General features: G+C 45.6%; 1 protein-coding gene across 1 annotated transcript in view; it reads right to left on the bottom strand.

Annotated features, from left to right (window-relative positions):
* Nucleotides 1-15,360, bottom strand: part of SYNPO (synaptopodin) — a 90,142-nt gene extending 74,782 nt beyond the window's left edge. Inside the window, exon 1 of the mRNA XM_066618387.1 lies at nucleotides 15,277-15,360. The gene's annotated coding sequence lies outside the window, so the exon portion shown is untranslated. The remainder of the gene's footprint in view (nucleotides 1-15,276) is intronic.
* Between the last annotated feature and the right edge of the window lie 485 nt (nucleotides 15,361-15,845).

Raw genomic sequence — 15,845 nt, 5'->3', positions numbered from 1 at the left:
TTAAACAGAAATGATATTGTTTTATCTTACCTTTGCTTGTCCTAGACATAATGGCTGCACAGAGACTCCTGATTTTCTGCAATGAGTAGAACTGTTCTGATGCTTGTTAAAAAAAATAATAATAAAATGCCAAAAAATATTCCAGCCATTTAGTTACTACCTTTAAAAAAAAAAAAAGAGAGAGATACAGCATTCCAAGAGGATGTTTGTTCAAACTCGGATCCTTTTAACCACTAATGTCTCTGCCTCCTTTGTGTTTATTGGTCCTTCTTGTAGTATGGTGCCAGCTAGGCAAGAGAGGAGGGCAAAGAAGGATTTACAGACTAGAGACTTTGTGGGAGAGGGGCAAAGGGTGGTCTGTAAAAGGAAGCTGGTGGGACAGTGATGTCTGGCTTGTGTTGCATTAGCCCTAAGATGCCCTGGATTTCATTAAACTGTGTGCTTATTCAGTAATATGATCTGAGGAAACACTCAGTGGTGCTTTTAAAACTTGGACAAAGAGGGAATGCAGGAGGAGAGTTCATTTTAAAAATGAAATCTTGCTACTTCCGCACATTCTCTTACTGCTTCAAGTGCCTTAAAAAATGGAGAATCATTCTCAAAAGCTTTAATGTTGTTTGGCTTTTCCCCCTCTCACTCTTCCTTGGTCAGCCTTGCCCTTCTTCTACCTTCTCATAAAATCCCAAATGCACTTGACAGGGTGTGGAAAATTCCTATAGAAGTGGACAAGGAATAGAGACTTCCCCCCAGTCTCGCTCCCCACCATCCTCCCCATTAACCCATTCATCATACCCACTCTCCAAGTGGGGAAGCTTGCCTGTTACCAATGTTAACAGCTTCAGTGATGAATGGACTTGTAAGGAAGTGTGGATAGCAAGACCCAACCAGTACTGAGAGCATTGTTACGAAGAGAGAAAGCAATGGAGCTGGGGTTGTTCTTCCAAACCCAAGCTGCTACACTGAATTGACTAAGGGCGCAATCCGAACCCACTTTTCAGCACCGACATAAGAGCAATGCAGCTCTGATGAAGGGAACAAACATTCCCATACTTTGAAGGCCTCCATGAGTCCTCTCCCCCCCGCAACTGCAGGATGCAGCACATGCCCCATTGGCACTGCTAAGTCAGTGCTGGAAAGTTGGTTAGGATCTGGGCCTAAGGGCTCAGTCTATCCAACTTTCCAGCACTGATGCCGCTCTGCCAATGGGGCAAGCGCTGCAGCCTGGAGTGGTGAGGCTGTCACGGAGGCCTCCTCAAGGCAGGGGAATGTTTGCTCCCTTACCTTGGGCTACATTGTGACTGCATCAGTGCTGGAAAGTTGGATAGGACCGGGCCCTAAGAGGAGGCAATAAGGAGCACTGTTCCTCCCAAAAGCTAGTAGCAGAGAGTGGGTGCCCCAGTCACAGGTCACATCATGGAATGGAGCAGTGTTCCTCCTCCACTTTCCTTGACCAGATTCCTGAACTTCTGAGGGAACAACTTGGAAAACAGTTCAATCGACAGTTGTGGGAAGGGATATTGGTCCCCCTTCTATCACTAGCAGTTGGGCTATCTGGTGTAAACCCCTATTGAAATATTGCCCACCAAATGAAGGACTTGACTTTCTGCATTGGAATGGTTGGCAGTCATTCAGTTACAGAAATGGAGAAAATTTCTGGGTCCCTTTGGGGAGAAGGGCGGGATAGAAATAAAGTTTTATTATTTTATTAAAGTTTTATTAAAATGAAGAGGAGCATTGAGGGACACCACTGAAGTGCAGGCCAAATGTTCTCCCTGCTTCTGGTGGCTCCAGCTATTAAGAATAAGCCCATCCCTTCCGCTGCATAGCCCCATCCTGAGTGGCTTTGTGATGTGGCTTTCCAGAGTGTGATGGAAATTTAAGAAAGTGGGATAAACTATTTGCAAATTTGAAAAAAAACCCAACATACAAGACAGTGTATAAGGAACAGACCAGAACCTTAAAAATACACACATGAAAATCATTAAAACGTTATCAGATTGAAAGCAGTAAAAGCAGTACAGACTTAGCCAAACCAGAAGCATTAACATCTGCCTTTCTCTTATCAATAAAAGCAGGTCCAAAAGTTTCATATTGCCTCCAAAGTAATATAGCAAGGGAAGGAATTTCATAAATGAGAGTTATAAGGGGGAATGCCTCTTTCATGTCCTTGATGTACTGACTTGACACACAGATTGCACGTCCAAGGAGCATCCTCAATAGATCTCAAGGACGATGGATGATATACAGGAAATGTTGGTCCTTCGGATAAATGTAAGGCTAAAGCCACTTGGGTCTGTACATAATAACATAAGAACACAAGAAGCGCCCCATTGGATCAGGCCAAAGGTTCATCTAGTCCAGCTTCCTGTTTCTCACAGTGGCCCACCAGCTGCCTTGGGGAGCATACAAGACCACAAGAGACCTGCATCCTGGTGCCCTCCCTTGCATCTAGCATTTTGAGGTAGCCTACTTCTAAAATCAGGAGGTCGTACGTACACATCATGACAGAATCCTACAGAATCCTGAAAATAGAGTGAGCATTCCATTAAGGTTAACTATCCACACCCTTTAAGAGGAGAGTTCTGTTACTTTGGAGTGTGCCTCCAAAATAAATTTGTGACACCTTGCTGCTTCTGTGAATATGAATTCACAGAATATTCTTATTCCAGCACACAGTAGTAGCTAAACGGAAGGGCCAAAATCAGTTGTGGATCACATGTTTTGAATGTAGGCAGTCCCTTGTTCAAGGCCTTTTTACAAGTGCCGCCTAGGGAGGTACATGGGGCGGCGGCAAGAAATAGGGCCTTCTTAGTAGTGGCACCAACGTTATGGAACTCCCTTCCCCTTGACTTAAGAATGGCTCCCTCTCTTGAGACTTTTCGGCGGGGCCTGAAGACCCTTCTGTTTAAACAAGCCTTCTGAGTTCTCGGCCTTTTTAACATCTTTTCTACATCTCTTAGTATTTTTTTACAGGCCTGATTCCTATGATCTGCTGCTCTATGCTCCTTTTACCTGATTTTTATCTGATTACTGTTTTTATGATATTTGTTAATTAATGTTTTTATCTGTTTTTTAATATTATGTTTTAATCTGCTTTTAACCTGTTGTAAGCCGTCCTGGGTCCCTTTGGGGAGAAGGGCGGGGTATAAATAAAGTTTATTATTATTATTTTATTATTATTGTTCAGTCCCAAAGATTGCCAACTGCCAGACTGGGAAAGTACTGGGATGTTAGAGTATCCCTGTTTGCAAAGGCAGATAATACTGGCCTAGATGGATCTGCAGTCTGACTATTGAATCAGCTTTGTATGTTCACAATGGGTTGGAACCTATGAAGCACATGCAGGAGGAAATTCCCACAAGGAAACTTCCGTGCTTGTGCCTCACCCCACCCCATTCCTGAGGTTCCCTCAAGAGAGGCAGGGTGATCACAGGGCTCTGCAGTAGGGAACTTTCTTCCACATGTTTTTCTTAGGGCGCAATCCAAAGCACCTGCTTGGCTGGCTGCGAAAGTGCCGTAAAGCACTTTCATGCCACTCTTGAGGGAGATAGGCCTGCATGCCTCCCTGCACTGACATGGGGCCTGGGGCAGTGTGAATCCGTGCCAGCCGAGCTCGGCTGGTATGGGGGTTGGGGGGCATGGGGAGGAGGCCGAAGGGAGGCGTTTTGAGGTGGGGGGAGGATGGGCTCTGGGCAGTTCCGTGGGCAGGCAGGGAGCAAGAGGTGGGGCCAGGATCCAGCATTTATGCCAGATTCTAGCCCCATTCCCGGGCAGCCTGGGCCAGCCCTGGGATGCTCGAATTTGTGCCACCAATTTAGGTGGCGCGGATCCAAGTAGCCCCATTGGGGCTACTTCAGTGTTACACAGGGTAAGGGGAATTTTTTTTCCCCTTGCTCCAGGCTGGCCTGCAGTCAGCCCCAAACTTGTGCTGGATACCTGTTCCAGCACAAGTTAGGACTGCACTGTTTTAGGTATCGTGAAGCAACATGATATCGGTGTCTGCAAGTAATATACAACACTATGTTGTCTTTTGCATGTCACTGCTATACACAAACGGGGATAGAGACAGACTCCCCTATCCATTTCCTTCCCAAAGCACCCATGATTGCGCAACTGGCGCAGAGAGTCAGACACAACAATGAGATTCATTTTGGCTGCTGAATACAAGGAAAAGCCTTCTATTCTCAGTCATATCCTTTGCAGCAGTGACACATCGAAGTGCAAGACCATTAACATGACACAATCTTAGCATTGCCACAGCGTAGCATGACTGGGCAACAACAGTGGCTGTAATTCAAATTCCCCCCAAATCACATAAATCTTGAAAGAAAGTGCCATTGCATCCAGCGCTATTGCATTTCAAAGCCAAACTCTGGCTTTAAAATAATTACACATATTGTGTTCACTGACAAATAGATGCAAAGGTTGTGCCACTAGTGATGACTGATATGAAATATTTACGCTTTCAAAAAGAAAGCTTGGGAAATGCCTGAACATGCTCTTCACTTGGGGAAAAACAGGAAAAGCTCATTTTAGTCTGGAGTCCGGAAACATTTACGAAGCAGCCAATTGATAGCACTACGTAGACATTTGCTGCATGTATGGAAGGGAGAGGTGATGGTGGCAGACCTCAGGTCTTCCATGCACCCAACTTTTAAGCATTGTCAGAATATGTGCAGCGTAGCTGGCTTAAACAACTTATTGCAGAAGACTAACAAGGACTGTCATTCCTAAATAAAATAAAAGAAAATAATGAAATGACCCTTTTGAGTCTCCTGTATCTCTCAGACAGCTTTGAGATCATCAGCCACCTTTGTGTAACTTTTGGATGAATGTGTGTCTGGCATGGGAGTTGGGGATATCACACCATGGTGGTTCAGCTTCTATCTGGTGGATGGTTGCCAGAAGCTTACGCTAGGAGATTTTTGCATTGTCCTTTTCAGCTTTCATTATTACCTGCCAAGGAAGCACTGTTCTTTTTCCTGTGCTATTTCACAGTGATATGAAGCCTCTGGGTGAAGTTATCCAAGGATTTGGAGTGAAGTGTCATTGGTGTGCTCCCATGTTTCTCCTTTTTCTCTCATCCAGATGTGCATTGGACAGGTGCCAATGTTGGTAATGCAGCTATTTTCAGCCAGTGTGCTGTGGCACATTGGTGTGCTGCAAATGGTCTGCGGGTGTGCTATGGAGTTTGGGGGAGGGTCATATATTAGTAGGGCCATTGGGGGATGTGCTCCCTCAGCTGGCAGTGCAATGTGTCTCATCAATTGACAAAAAACTGATGGTGTGCCTTGACAATTTTAGCACCTTCTCATTGTGCCATAAGATAGGTTGAAAATCACTGTTTTGCTGAGTTAATGAAGTAAACCCCAGTTCTGACAAGACAGAGGTGTTGGTGGCAGACGTTTTTGGCCTTTTCTTAATGAGCTTGCACTTCCCCCTCAAGAACAAGTAAGTACAGAGGAACATGCTTGGTGGTGCTATTAGATCTGGCCCTGACTTTGGATGCCCTGTGACATCTATGACATGAAGTGACTTTCATCACTGATGCATTATCTGCATCTCTTCTTATGCAGAGATGATCTTGCTATAGCTATCCATGCTTTGATAAATTCTAAGTTGGATTTACTACAATGTGTTGTTCATGGCTCTGCCTTCGAAGAGCATTCAGAAACTTCAGTTGCTTCAGAGCAGGACAGCCAAAGTCTTCACTGGGACCTACAGCAGTGAACATAGTTTGGAATCTGAATCAGATCTCTACTGATTCAAGTCTGTTTGCAGGTGCAACTGTGCCTTGGGGTAGCATAGTGGCTGAGAGTTTGCACTATAAACTAGGTACTAGGAAGAAGTCTCTGTTTTGAATCTCATGTGCCATAAACTCACTAGGTGGCAGGAGGAAAGCCACACCTTTCCAGCCTAAATCCCCCACTGCAATATGAGTCACTTATTTTACAGGGTTACTATCAGGATTGCAAAGTACTCTGAATGTTTGGAATTGCTAGACAAATGTGCATAGTGTTGATTTAAATGATGAGTTTTGATCTATTAAGTGATGAACAGTGGGTCAAGAGTACCTGGAGCAGAGATGGCCCATCCATTAGGCAAGGCGATGTGGGTTGCACCAGTAGCAGATTGGGGGGGGGAGGGTGTGAATTTAAGGTGCCCTTCATCCTGAGTCTGCTGCTGCCCCCACCTCCCTCTGGCCTGCCACAGGTGCAGCCTTTGCTGATCAGCTTTCCACCCACTCAACAGATCGCCTGCCTCCTTACCTCACTCCAGGTGTGGTTTCTTCAAACATGGAAGTGCAGGACTTCTGATTTGATTTACAAGCACTGTGCAAACAAAGGAGCTCCTTCGTTCGCACTTTCCCTTTCAAACAATCCAGAAGTCAGGCCCTTCTCTAAATGAGGCAACTAAACATAGAGCTTGGTAAGTAGCTGCTTTTTTGTCTTTTTTTTTGTGTGTGTAACTTTTGTCTTTTGTTTGGGAGGTGTTCCAGGTCACACCACTGAACATAAGAACATAAGAACAGCCCCACTGGATCAGGCCATAGGCCCATCTAGTCCAGCTTCCTGTATCTCACAGCGGCCCACCAAATGCCCCAGGGAGCACACCAGATAACAAGAGACGTCATCCTGGTGCCCTCCCCTACATCTGGCATTCTGACTTAACCCATTCCTAAAATCAGGAGGTTGCGCATACACATCATGGCTTGTACCCCATAATGGATTTTTCCTCCAGAAACTTGTCCAATCCCCTTTTAAAGGCGTCTAGGCTAGACGCCAGCACCACATCCTGTGGCAAGGAGTTCCACAGACCAACCACACGCTGAGTAAAGAAATATTTTCTTTTGTCTGTCCTAACTCTCCCAACACTCAATTTTAGTGGATGTCCCCTGGTTCTGGTATTATGTGAGAGTGTAAAGAGCATCTCCCTATCCACTCTGTCCATCCCCTGCATAATTTTGTATGTCTCAATCATGTCCCCCCTCAAGCGTCTCTTTTCTAGGCTGAAGAGGCCCAAACGCCGTAGCCCTTCCTCATAAGGAAGGTGCCCCAGCCCCGTAATCATCTTAGTCGCTCTCTTTTGCACCTTTTCCATTTCCACTATGTCTTTTTTGAGATGTGGCGACCAGAACTGGACACAATACTCCAGGTGTGGCCTTACCATCGATTTGTACAACGGCATTATAATACTAGCCGTTTTGTTCTCAATACCCTTCCTAATGATCCCAAGCATAGAATTGGCCTTCTTCACTGCCGCCGCACATTGGTCGACACTTTCATCGACCTGTCCACCACCACCCCAAGATCTCTCTCCTGATTTGTCACAGACAGCTCAGAACCCATCAGCCTATATCTAAAGTTTTAATTTTTTGCCCCAATGTGCATGACTTTACACTTACTGACATTGAAGCGCATCTGCCATTTTGCTGCCCATTCTGCCAGTCTGGAGAGATCTTTCTGGAGCTCCTCACAATCACTTCTGGTCTTTACCACTTGGAAAAGTTTGGTGTCGTCTGCAAACTTAGCCACTTCACTGCTCAACCCTGTCTCCAGGTCATTTATGAAGAGGTTGAAAAGCACCGGTCCCAGGACAGATCCTTGGGGCACACCGCTTTTCACCTCTCTCCATTGTGAAAATTGCCCATTGACACCCACTCTCTGCTTCCTGGCCTCCAACCAGTTCTCAATCCACGAGAGGACCTGTCCTCTAATTCCCTGACTGTGGAGTTTTTTCAGTAGCCTTTGGTGAGGGACCGTGTCAAACGCCTTCTGAAAGTCCAGATATATAATGTCCATGGGTTCTCCCGCATCCACATGCCTGTTGACCTTTTCAAAGAATTCTATAAGGTTTGTGAGGCAAGAGTTACCCTTACAGAAGCCATGCTGACTCTCCCTCAGCAAGGCCTGTTCGTCTATGTGTTTTGAGATCCTATCTTTGATGAGGCATTCCACCATCTTACCCGGTATGGATGTTAGGCTGACCGGCCTATAGTTTCCCGGGTTCCCCCTCTTTCCCTTTTTAAAAATAGGCGTGACATTTGCTATCCTCCAATCTTCTGGCACCGTGGCCATTTTGAGGGACAAGTTGCATACCTTAGTCAAGAGATCTGCAACTTCATTCTTCAATTCCTTAATAACCCTTGGGTGGATGCCATCAGGGCCCGGTGACTTATTGATCTTTAATTTATCAATGAGGTCTGAAACATCTTCTCTTTTAACCTCTATCTGACTTAACTCCTCGGTTAGGAGGGGCCGTTCGGGCAGCGGTATCTGCCCAAGGTCTTCTGCCGTGAAGACAGATGCAAAGAACTCATTTAATTTCTCTGCCATCTCTAAGTCTCCTTTTATCTCCCCTTTCCCTGCCTTACCATCCAGAGGGCCAACCGCTTCTCTGGCGGGTTTCCTGCTTCTAACATATTTGAAGAAGCTTTTATTATTCCCCTTAATGTTGCTGGCCATGCGTTCCTCATAGTCTCGCTTAGCCTCCCATATCACCTTCTTACATTTCTTTTGCCACAGTTTATGTTCCTTTTTATTCTCCTCATTAGGGCAAGACTTCCATTTACGGAAGTCCACTCCTGATCTGGTGGACTGCCTTCATTCATTGGAACCTGTCAGTTCATTGAGGTTATTGACTCAGGCTAGGCTTCATGTCCCATTCCTTTTGGAGGTGGTGGCAGTGGCTTCACAGTGAACGCTTTCCCTAGAAAGGTTTACTTGGCACCCACCCTTTCAAATTTAGGCACTAAGTGAAAATGGTTTTTTTTTAGTGAGTGGCACAGTTATCTGTTGAACTTCCTTGCTGATGCTAAGCTTTGCTTACCGGTAAGTTGTTTTTTGTGTTTTTAGATTGCTGCTGCATAGTTATTTTAAACTGATCTTTTACAGTTTAATACCATGCAAGAAGTAAGCCCCACTGAGTTAAACAGGACTCCCAGGTAAGAGTGTTCAGGACTGCAGACTTAGTATCAAATCCTATCCTCAGATGGCACCAGAATACTGTCAAGGCAGCCCCTTCACCAGTGGCTGCTGCACAATGGGATCCTGATGGCGCACGGAAGAACATAAGAACAGCCCCACTGGATCAGGCCATAGGCCCATCTAGTCCAGCTTCCTGTATCTCACAGTGGCCCACCAAATGCCCCAGGGAGCACACCAGATAACAAGAGACCTCATCCTGGTGCCCTCCCTTGCATCTGGCATTCTGACATAGCCCATTTCTAAAATCAGGAGGTGGCACATACACATCATGACTTGTAACCCATAATGGATTTTTCCTCCAGAAACTTGTCCAATCCCCTTTTAAAGGCATCCAGGCCAGATGCTGTCACCACATCCTGTGGCAAGGAGTTCCACAGACCAACCACACGCTGAGTAAAGAAATATTTTTTTTGTCTGTCCTAACTCTCCCAACACTCAATTTTAGTGGATGTCCCCTGGTTCTGGTGTTACGTGAGAGTGTAAAGAGCATCTCTCTATCCACTCTGTCCATACACTGCATAATTTTGTATGTCTCAATCATGTCCCCCCTCAGGCGTCTCTTTTCTAGGCTGAAGAGGCCCAAACGCCATAGCCTTTCCTCATAAGGAAGGTGCCCCAGCCCCGTAATCATCTTAGTCGCTCTCTTTTGCACCTTTTCCATTTCCACTATATCCTTTTTGAGATGTGGCGACCAGAACTGGACACAGTACTCCAGGTGTGGCCTTACCATCGATTTGTACAACGGCATTATAATATTAGCTGTTTTGTTCTCAATACCTTTTCTAATGATCCCAAGCATAGAATTGGCCTTCTTTACTGCCGCCACACATTGGGTCGACACTTTCATCGACCTGTCCACCACCATCCAAGATCTCTCTCCTGATCTGTCACAGATAGCTCAGAACCCATTAGCGTATATGTGAAGTTTTGATTTTTTGCCCCAATGTGCATGACTTTACACTTACTGACATTGAAACGCATCTGCCATTTTGCTGCCCATTCTGCCAGTTTGGAGAGATCCTTCTGGAGCTCCTCACAATCACTTCTGGTCTTCACCCCTCGGAAAAGTTTGGTGTCGTCTGCAAACTTTGCCACCTCACTGCTCAACCCTGTCACCAGGTCATTTATGAAGAGGTTGAAGAGCACCAGTTCCAGGACAAATCCTTGGGGCACACCGCTTTTCACCTCTCTCCATTGTGAAAATTGCCCATTGACACCCACTCTCTGTTTCCTGGTCTTCAACCAGGTCTCAATCCATGAGATGACCTGCCCTCTAATTCCCTGACTCTGGAGTTTTTTTCAGTAGCCTTTGGTGAGGGACCATGTCGAATGCCTTCTGAAAGTCCAGATATATAATGTCCATGGGTTCTCCCGCATCCACATGTCTGTTGACCTTTACAAAGAATTCTATAAGGTTTGTGAGGCAAGACTTACCCTTACAGAAGCCATGCTGATTCTCCCTCAGCAAGGCTTGTTTGTCTATGTGTTTTGAGATTCTATCTTTGATGAGGCATTCCACCATCTTACCCGGTATAGATGTTAGGCTGACTGGCCTATAGTTTCCCAGGTCCCCCCTCTTTCCCTTTTTAAAGATCGGCATGACATTTGCTATCCCCCAATCCTCTGGCCGTTTTGACCGTGGCCATTTTGAGGGACAAGTTGCATATTTTAGTCAAGAGATCAGCAACTTCATTCTTCAATTCCTTAATAACTCTTGGGTGGATGCCATCAGGGCCCGGTGACTTATTGATCTTTAATTTAACCACTATCTGGCCACCCCACCTCCAACACGCCCTTCCCTGTCCCTCATGTAGAGTTTATACTATCCTGGGATTGTGGTGTCCCACTGATTCTCCGCATTCCACCAGGTTTCCGTTATGCTCACTGTGTCAATGTTTTCCCTAGTCACCAGACATTCCAGTTCTCCCATCTTTTCTCGGAGGCTTCGGGCATTTGCATAAAAGCATTTGTACACAGAATGCCCCAGGATGGGCTGCTTATTAGCTCCCTTTATCCCTGAATCCTCTCATTGTGCCAAATCGTTTATCACATCCCATCACGCCACCATTCCCAATTTCTTCTCCTACTCTGTCTTTGCCTTGTTGTTCTCTAACCTCTCCACAGGAGGAAAAGAGTGGGAATTGGATATGGGATGGAGATGGAATGAGGGGAAACTGGCAGCAAGATCTCAAACCCCTGTCCCATGCTAGACACACCCTCACCAGTCTTCTCAGAATTATGCCAGCAAAGAGGACTCCCATAGGGGACCATGTGGCAACTGGGCAAGTAGTAAGTTAAGTCCCAGTTACCCCTTGACTGGCCTCTTCCCCCTGCCCAGGGCCTGCGTCCTACACCCCATCATCAGACAGGATTGGGCCATTAACATCCTTCTCTTGAATTTTAAGTCACCTTGAAGAGATTGTGGTGGAAAGGTAGGATACAATAAATAATATGTTTTTTAAAAAAATGTGTCTTAAGTAAATACAAACGCAAGATAAAAACAAATCTGTGTTTTAAATAAATCAGATGGGGACCACTTGTGACCTTATGGAATGCCCTCTTCATGGGCCCGTTCCCCCACACTGCTTCAGGTAAGACCGGGCTTTTCCATTGAGATTTGGAGGGGTGAGATGTTTCACAGTGGGGGAGGGGGGTATGCAGGTGTGGTATTTCAGTTGTGTGCTTCTTGTTTTGCTTCTTTTTGTTTCTGATGTATTGTGCATAGCCTTGATAGGCAAGAAAGGTGAAATGGATTTCAAATAAACAAGCAAATAAATACACCCAGGTGGACACTGGAAAAAAAATCAGGTGAACATTTCCCACCTCTGCTGGTCTTCACGGGTAGGCCATTATGCACATGATCAGTGATCAAGAGATCCTGGATCTCAAACTAGAGACTTTGGTAGGAGGGCACAGGTACCTTGTTGTTTGTGCCATTGAGACAAACTATAGAGAAGGAATGAGGCAGAGTTCAACCATGCTGCTCAACAGTGTCTGCTTGACAGGCAGGGCAACTGCAGACAGCCAGGAGAAACTGGGTGACTTGGGGAGCCAATAAGGCCCTGCTGACCCTTCATAAGCAGTCATTAGATCCCCAGACTGAGTTACTTGTCTGTGAGAGAAGGTCTATAGAGATACCCCAGTGATGTCACTAGAGGCAGGTGAGACCCCAGAGCCTCAACAGAGCCACCAAACTCTGGTCACAGCCAAGGTTGTTCTGAAGGCCTGATGGCCGCATGCAGCCTCTCCGGCCCTCAGAAATGCCTCCAAAAGGCCTTAGAAAGTATTTCCCATTTTTTGTAAAAGTGGACATAAATTTCTAAGACTTTCCAAAGGCTTTAGAAGGTGTTCCAAGGGTCAAAGAGGCTGTGTGTGGCCAGACCTCAGAATACCTGCAGTGCTGGCTGCAGATAAGTAAAAAAAAAAAAATTCCTCCCATCCCTGGCAGCAGCACAATCCTGGGGATTGCATTGTCACCTTCCTCCCCTCTCCATCCCTTAAATAGGCAGGGACAAGTGCTTCTCTGGCGGGTGGGTCATGACCTACAGTTTGGGACTCATTGACATAGCCTAGTCTGCCCTTTCAGTTTCACAAATCACCAAAAATTTGACCATAACCCACTGGTGGGTCCCAGACCCACAGTTTGAGAACCACTGGTCTAGAAGATTGAGGGCCCAATCCTATCTGATTTTCCAGTGCCAGTGCAGCTGTGCTAATGGGATGTGCACTGCATCCTGTGGTGGGGAGATAATCACAGAGTCCTCCTCACGATTTGGAAACATTTGTTTCCTTACCTTGGGGCTGCATTTTGGCTGCACCGGTGCTGGAAAGTTGGATAGGATTGGGTCCTGAGGCCCTGATCCTATTCCCTGCTACCAGTGCCAATGCAGCCATGCCAAAAAGCTGTACACTGTATCCTATAAGAACATAAGAACAGCCCCACTGGATCAGGCCATAGGCCCATCTAGTCCAGCTTCCTGTATCTCACAGCGGCCCACAGTGGCCCAGCGGCTCCACTATGGTGGTGGAGGTAAACAGGAGGTAAGTAAAACTATTTTTTACTTACCTCCATGTAAACCCTGGGGCTGCCTAGACATACACCTGTCTCCTTGGACATACACCAACTATTTTATGTCCAAGAAGGGAAAAGGGGTGGAAAGTTTCACAATGAATGGATGTTCCAATGTACAACATTGTCACTGGATCCACCACCTCCCTTCCCTTCCCCGCCCAATGAATGCCCAATCCTCCCCCTCCCTGCCCACTTCCCTTTCCTGCCACGGACTTACCAGAGTATCCAGGGAGGCTGCTGCTACACGGCTGGCACTGTTTCTGGCCTGACCGCATTTTATACAGAGCATCACATGTTGCTCATGAGTTCCAGCAGAGTAACCGAACAACAGAATTGGGCTGTGAATGTACTAAATGTACAGTGTGGTGACCAGAATGTGGGAAATGGACTGGCCACAGCTGGATTCAAATATGAACCTACTTCACAGGGCTGCTGTGAGGATAAAATGGGATAACTTTGTGTATGCTCCTTGTGTGAGCATTTTAAAGAAAAGGTGGGATGCAGGTGTGATAAATAATTGTAAATTTATTAGTAGGGACTTACAGCCCAATCCTATGCATGTCTACTCAAAAGTAAGTCATCATAGAATCAATGGGGCTTACTCCCAGGAAAGTGTGGATAGGATTGGGCCTAAGACTAACATTGCAACAATGTTTTAAAAGCATAACAAGGATCTAGAGAAATGGAAACAAGGAGAGCAAGGAAGGCTCAGGCATTGCCACGCAATAAGTACTAGCAATAATAGATAAATTTGAGAGGTGCTCAGTGGAAGGGCACCTGCTTTATATGCAGAAGGGCCCAGGTTCAACCCCTGGCCTTTCCAGTTAGAGCTAGAAGGGAAATACCTCTGCCTGAACCCTGATGCAGTCTCTCCCATTCAGTCTTGACAATATTGAGCTAAATTGTATCGTGGTCTAGCTCAGAACGGCTTCTGGTAGTCAAGTCTTTGTTAAGGTTTTTTTTGTTGGTTTTTTTAATCCAAACTTTGGATTAGCCTACATCTTTACATACAAGTTACAAGGAACTGGTATTTTTGCTTCTTGCAGTCACCTTTTACATTGGGAGAAGGCAGAACTAAACCACCACAAAAGTATTTTCAGAGTGTGTTGCGTTAGCAATTCTCTAGCACACTATCTCTCTCATTCATCTTTCTTCACTGCCCTTCTTGTCCTTTGATTTTTCTCTCCTGCTTCTCTCTGTACCCTTTCCTTCCAGGTCTTCACTGTCAACATTCACCCTGATATGCTGACAGGATCGACACGTCAAAGGACATTCTGTTGATTTAAGGGGCATCAGAGCGGCCTTTTATCATCACGGTGACAGATGTCAGCACCTTCAACCATCCAAAAGGCATAGAGAAGAAAGCAATGCTTCCAAACCTCTCACAGATATCCAAGGGCCCTTCCTTTCAAATCAACCCCCCTTAAAAACAAACAAATAAACAAACAGATGAACGAAGCAAAACTCAGAATAATTTGTAAAACAACTCTGATGCTGATCAAGAATTGAACATATAATGTGCAAAGTCCCCTGTGGCCAAAAGGACATGATGCTCCCTCAAGCCTTGTCTTAGAACCTCTGAATTGAACATATTCAAAGAGGATTTTGGTTGGATCATGTTGGGTTAGGCTTGCAACTAACACCCTGGATAGTTCTTGTAAAAAAAAAAAAATGCCATTACATTCCATCAGGTAACGGAATCCAGACAGCTGTGCTGATTGGTTGTTTCCAAACCATGTGATTCTCCTGTACTTTATTCCACTGCCCTTGCATAAAGAAAGGCACGTTGTTAAGTAAGAACAGGCAGAAGATTATATATGTGTACCTTGAAATTAAGCTCCTTAACTCCCAGTGCATACAGATGCCAAAAGGCCAGTATCTTTAAGCAGAATCAAGACAAGCCTGAGCCTGGGGAAATATAAATTACTCAAATCAAGCTCATCTGCTGTGAGAAAAAATTCAGAAATGAGTGGCAGGGAAAAAATGCCCTGCTCCAAAGTGATGGCCAAGCACAATGTATTTAGAAAGAATCACCTTGACTCTTCCAATAACATTCTTCTGATGATCTAAAACTCCAAGTTCTCTCTCTTTTGCTCTTCCTCACTTTGAAATCTACCACGCATCTGATTTCTAGTTGGCTTTGTTGCACACACCACCATCCAACACCAACAGCCTATCTTGTTAGGCATTCCTCCAGCATCTCCTAGGCCCCCTTACCTGCAGCAGTGGAAGGATGTCCCGAAGCAGCCACCATTCAGGCTTGTCCAGCGGCAGACACTTCTTTTGCCATGCACCTCAGCCTGCATCTCAGAGCAACTGGATGTCTCCTCTTTCTCCCTCCCTCCTAGTTGCCTGAGCAGGACAGAGGAAGGAAGGGTGAAAGGGGGGGGGAAGGGGAGGGAGGGGGAGTGAAACTTTAATAGCACAGAGCCCCTTTTGTTTCTCAGCATATGGTATATATCGTACATACTGAAGACATTAGCCACCTATATTTTTTAAAGAGCTTACTTCAAAAAGTCTAAATGCAGGCCATGCCCAGCACTCTGAAAACACTCTTTTGGAAAGGCTGAGAGCTTTGCAAAATCCAAACAGAATAAAGAAAAACAGCCAACCCTAAGATGCTTTGATAGCCAACAAAGTTTCTTTTTAGTTCCACTGCTGCCTGTGTGCGGCTTTATACAAACCATTGCGGATGATCCATGTTAACCAAGTTTGTTTATTGCTCATCTGGCCGAGGTCTCAGTCCCAAACACTTTCACACAAAAGACTAACATTTGACTCGAGAT

This window comes from Tiliqua scincoides, chromosome 2, assembly GCF_035046505.1.
Source record: "Tiliqua scincoides isolate rTilSci1 chromosome 2, rTilSci1.hap2, whole genome shotgun sequence".
Lineage (NCBI taxonomy): Eukaryota > Metazoa > Chordata > Lepidosauria > Squamata > Scincidae > Tiliqua > Tiliqua scincoides.
The sequence above is the reverse complement of the archived record's forward strand: the minus strand, read 5'-3'. Positions and strand labels throughout refer to the sequence as shown.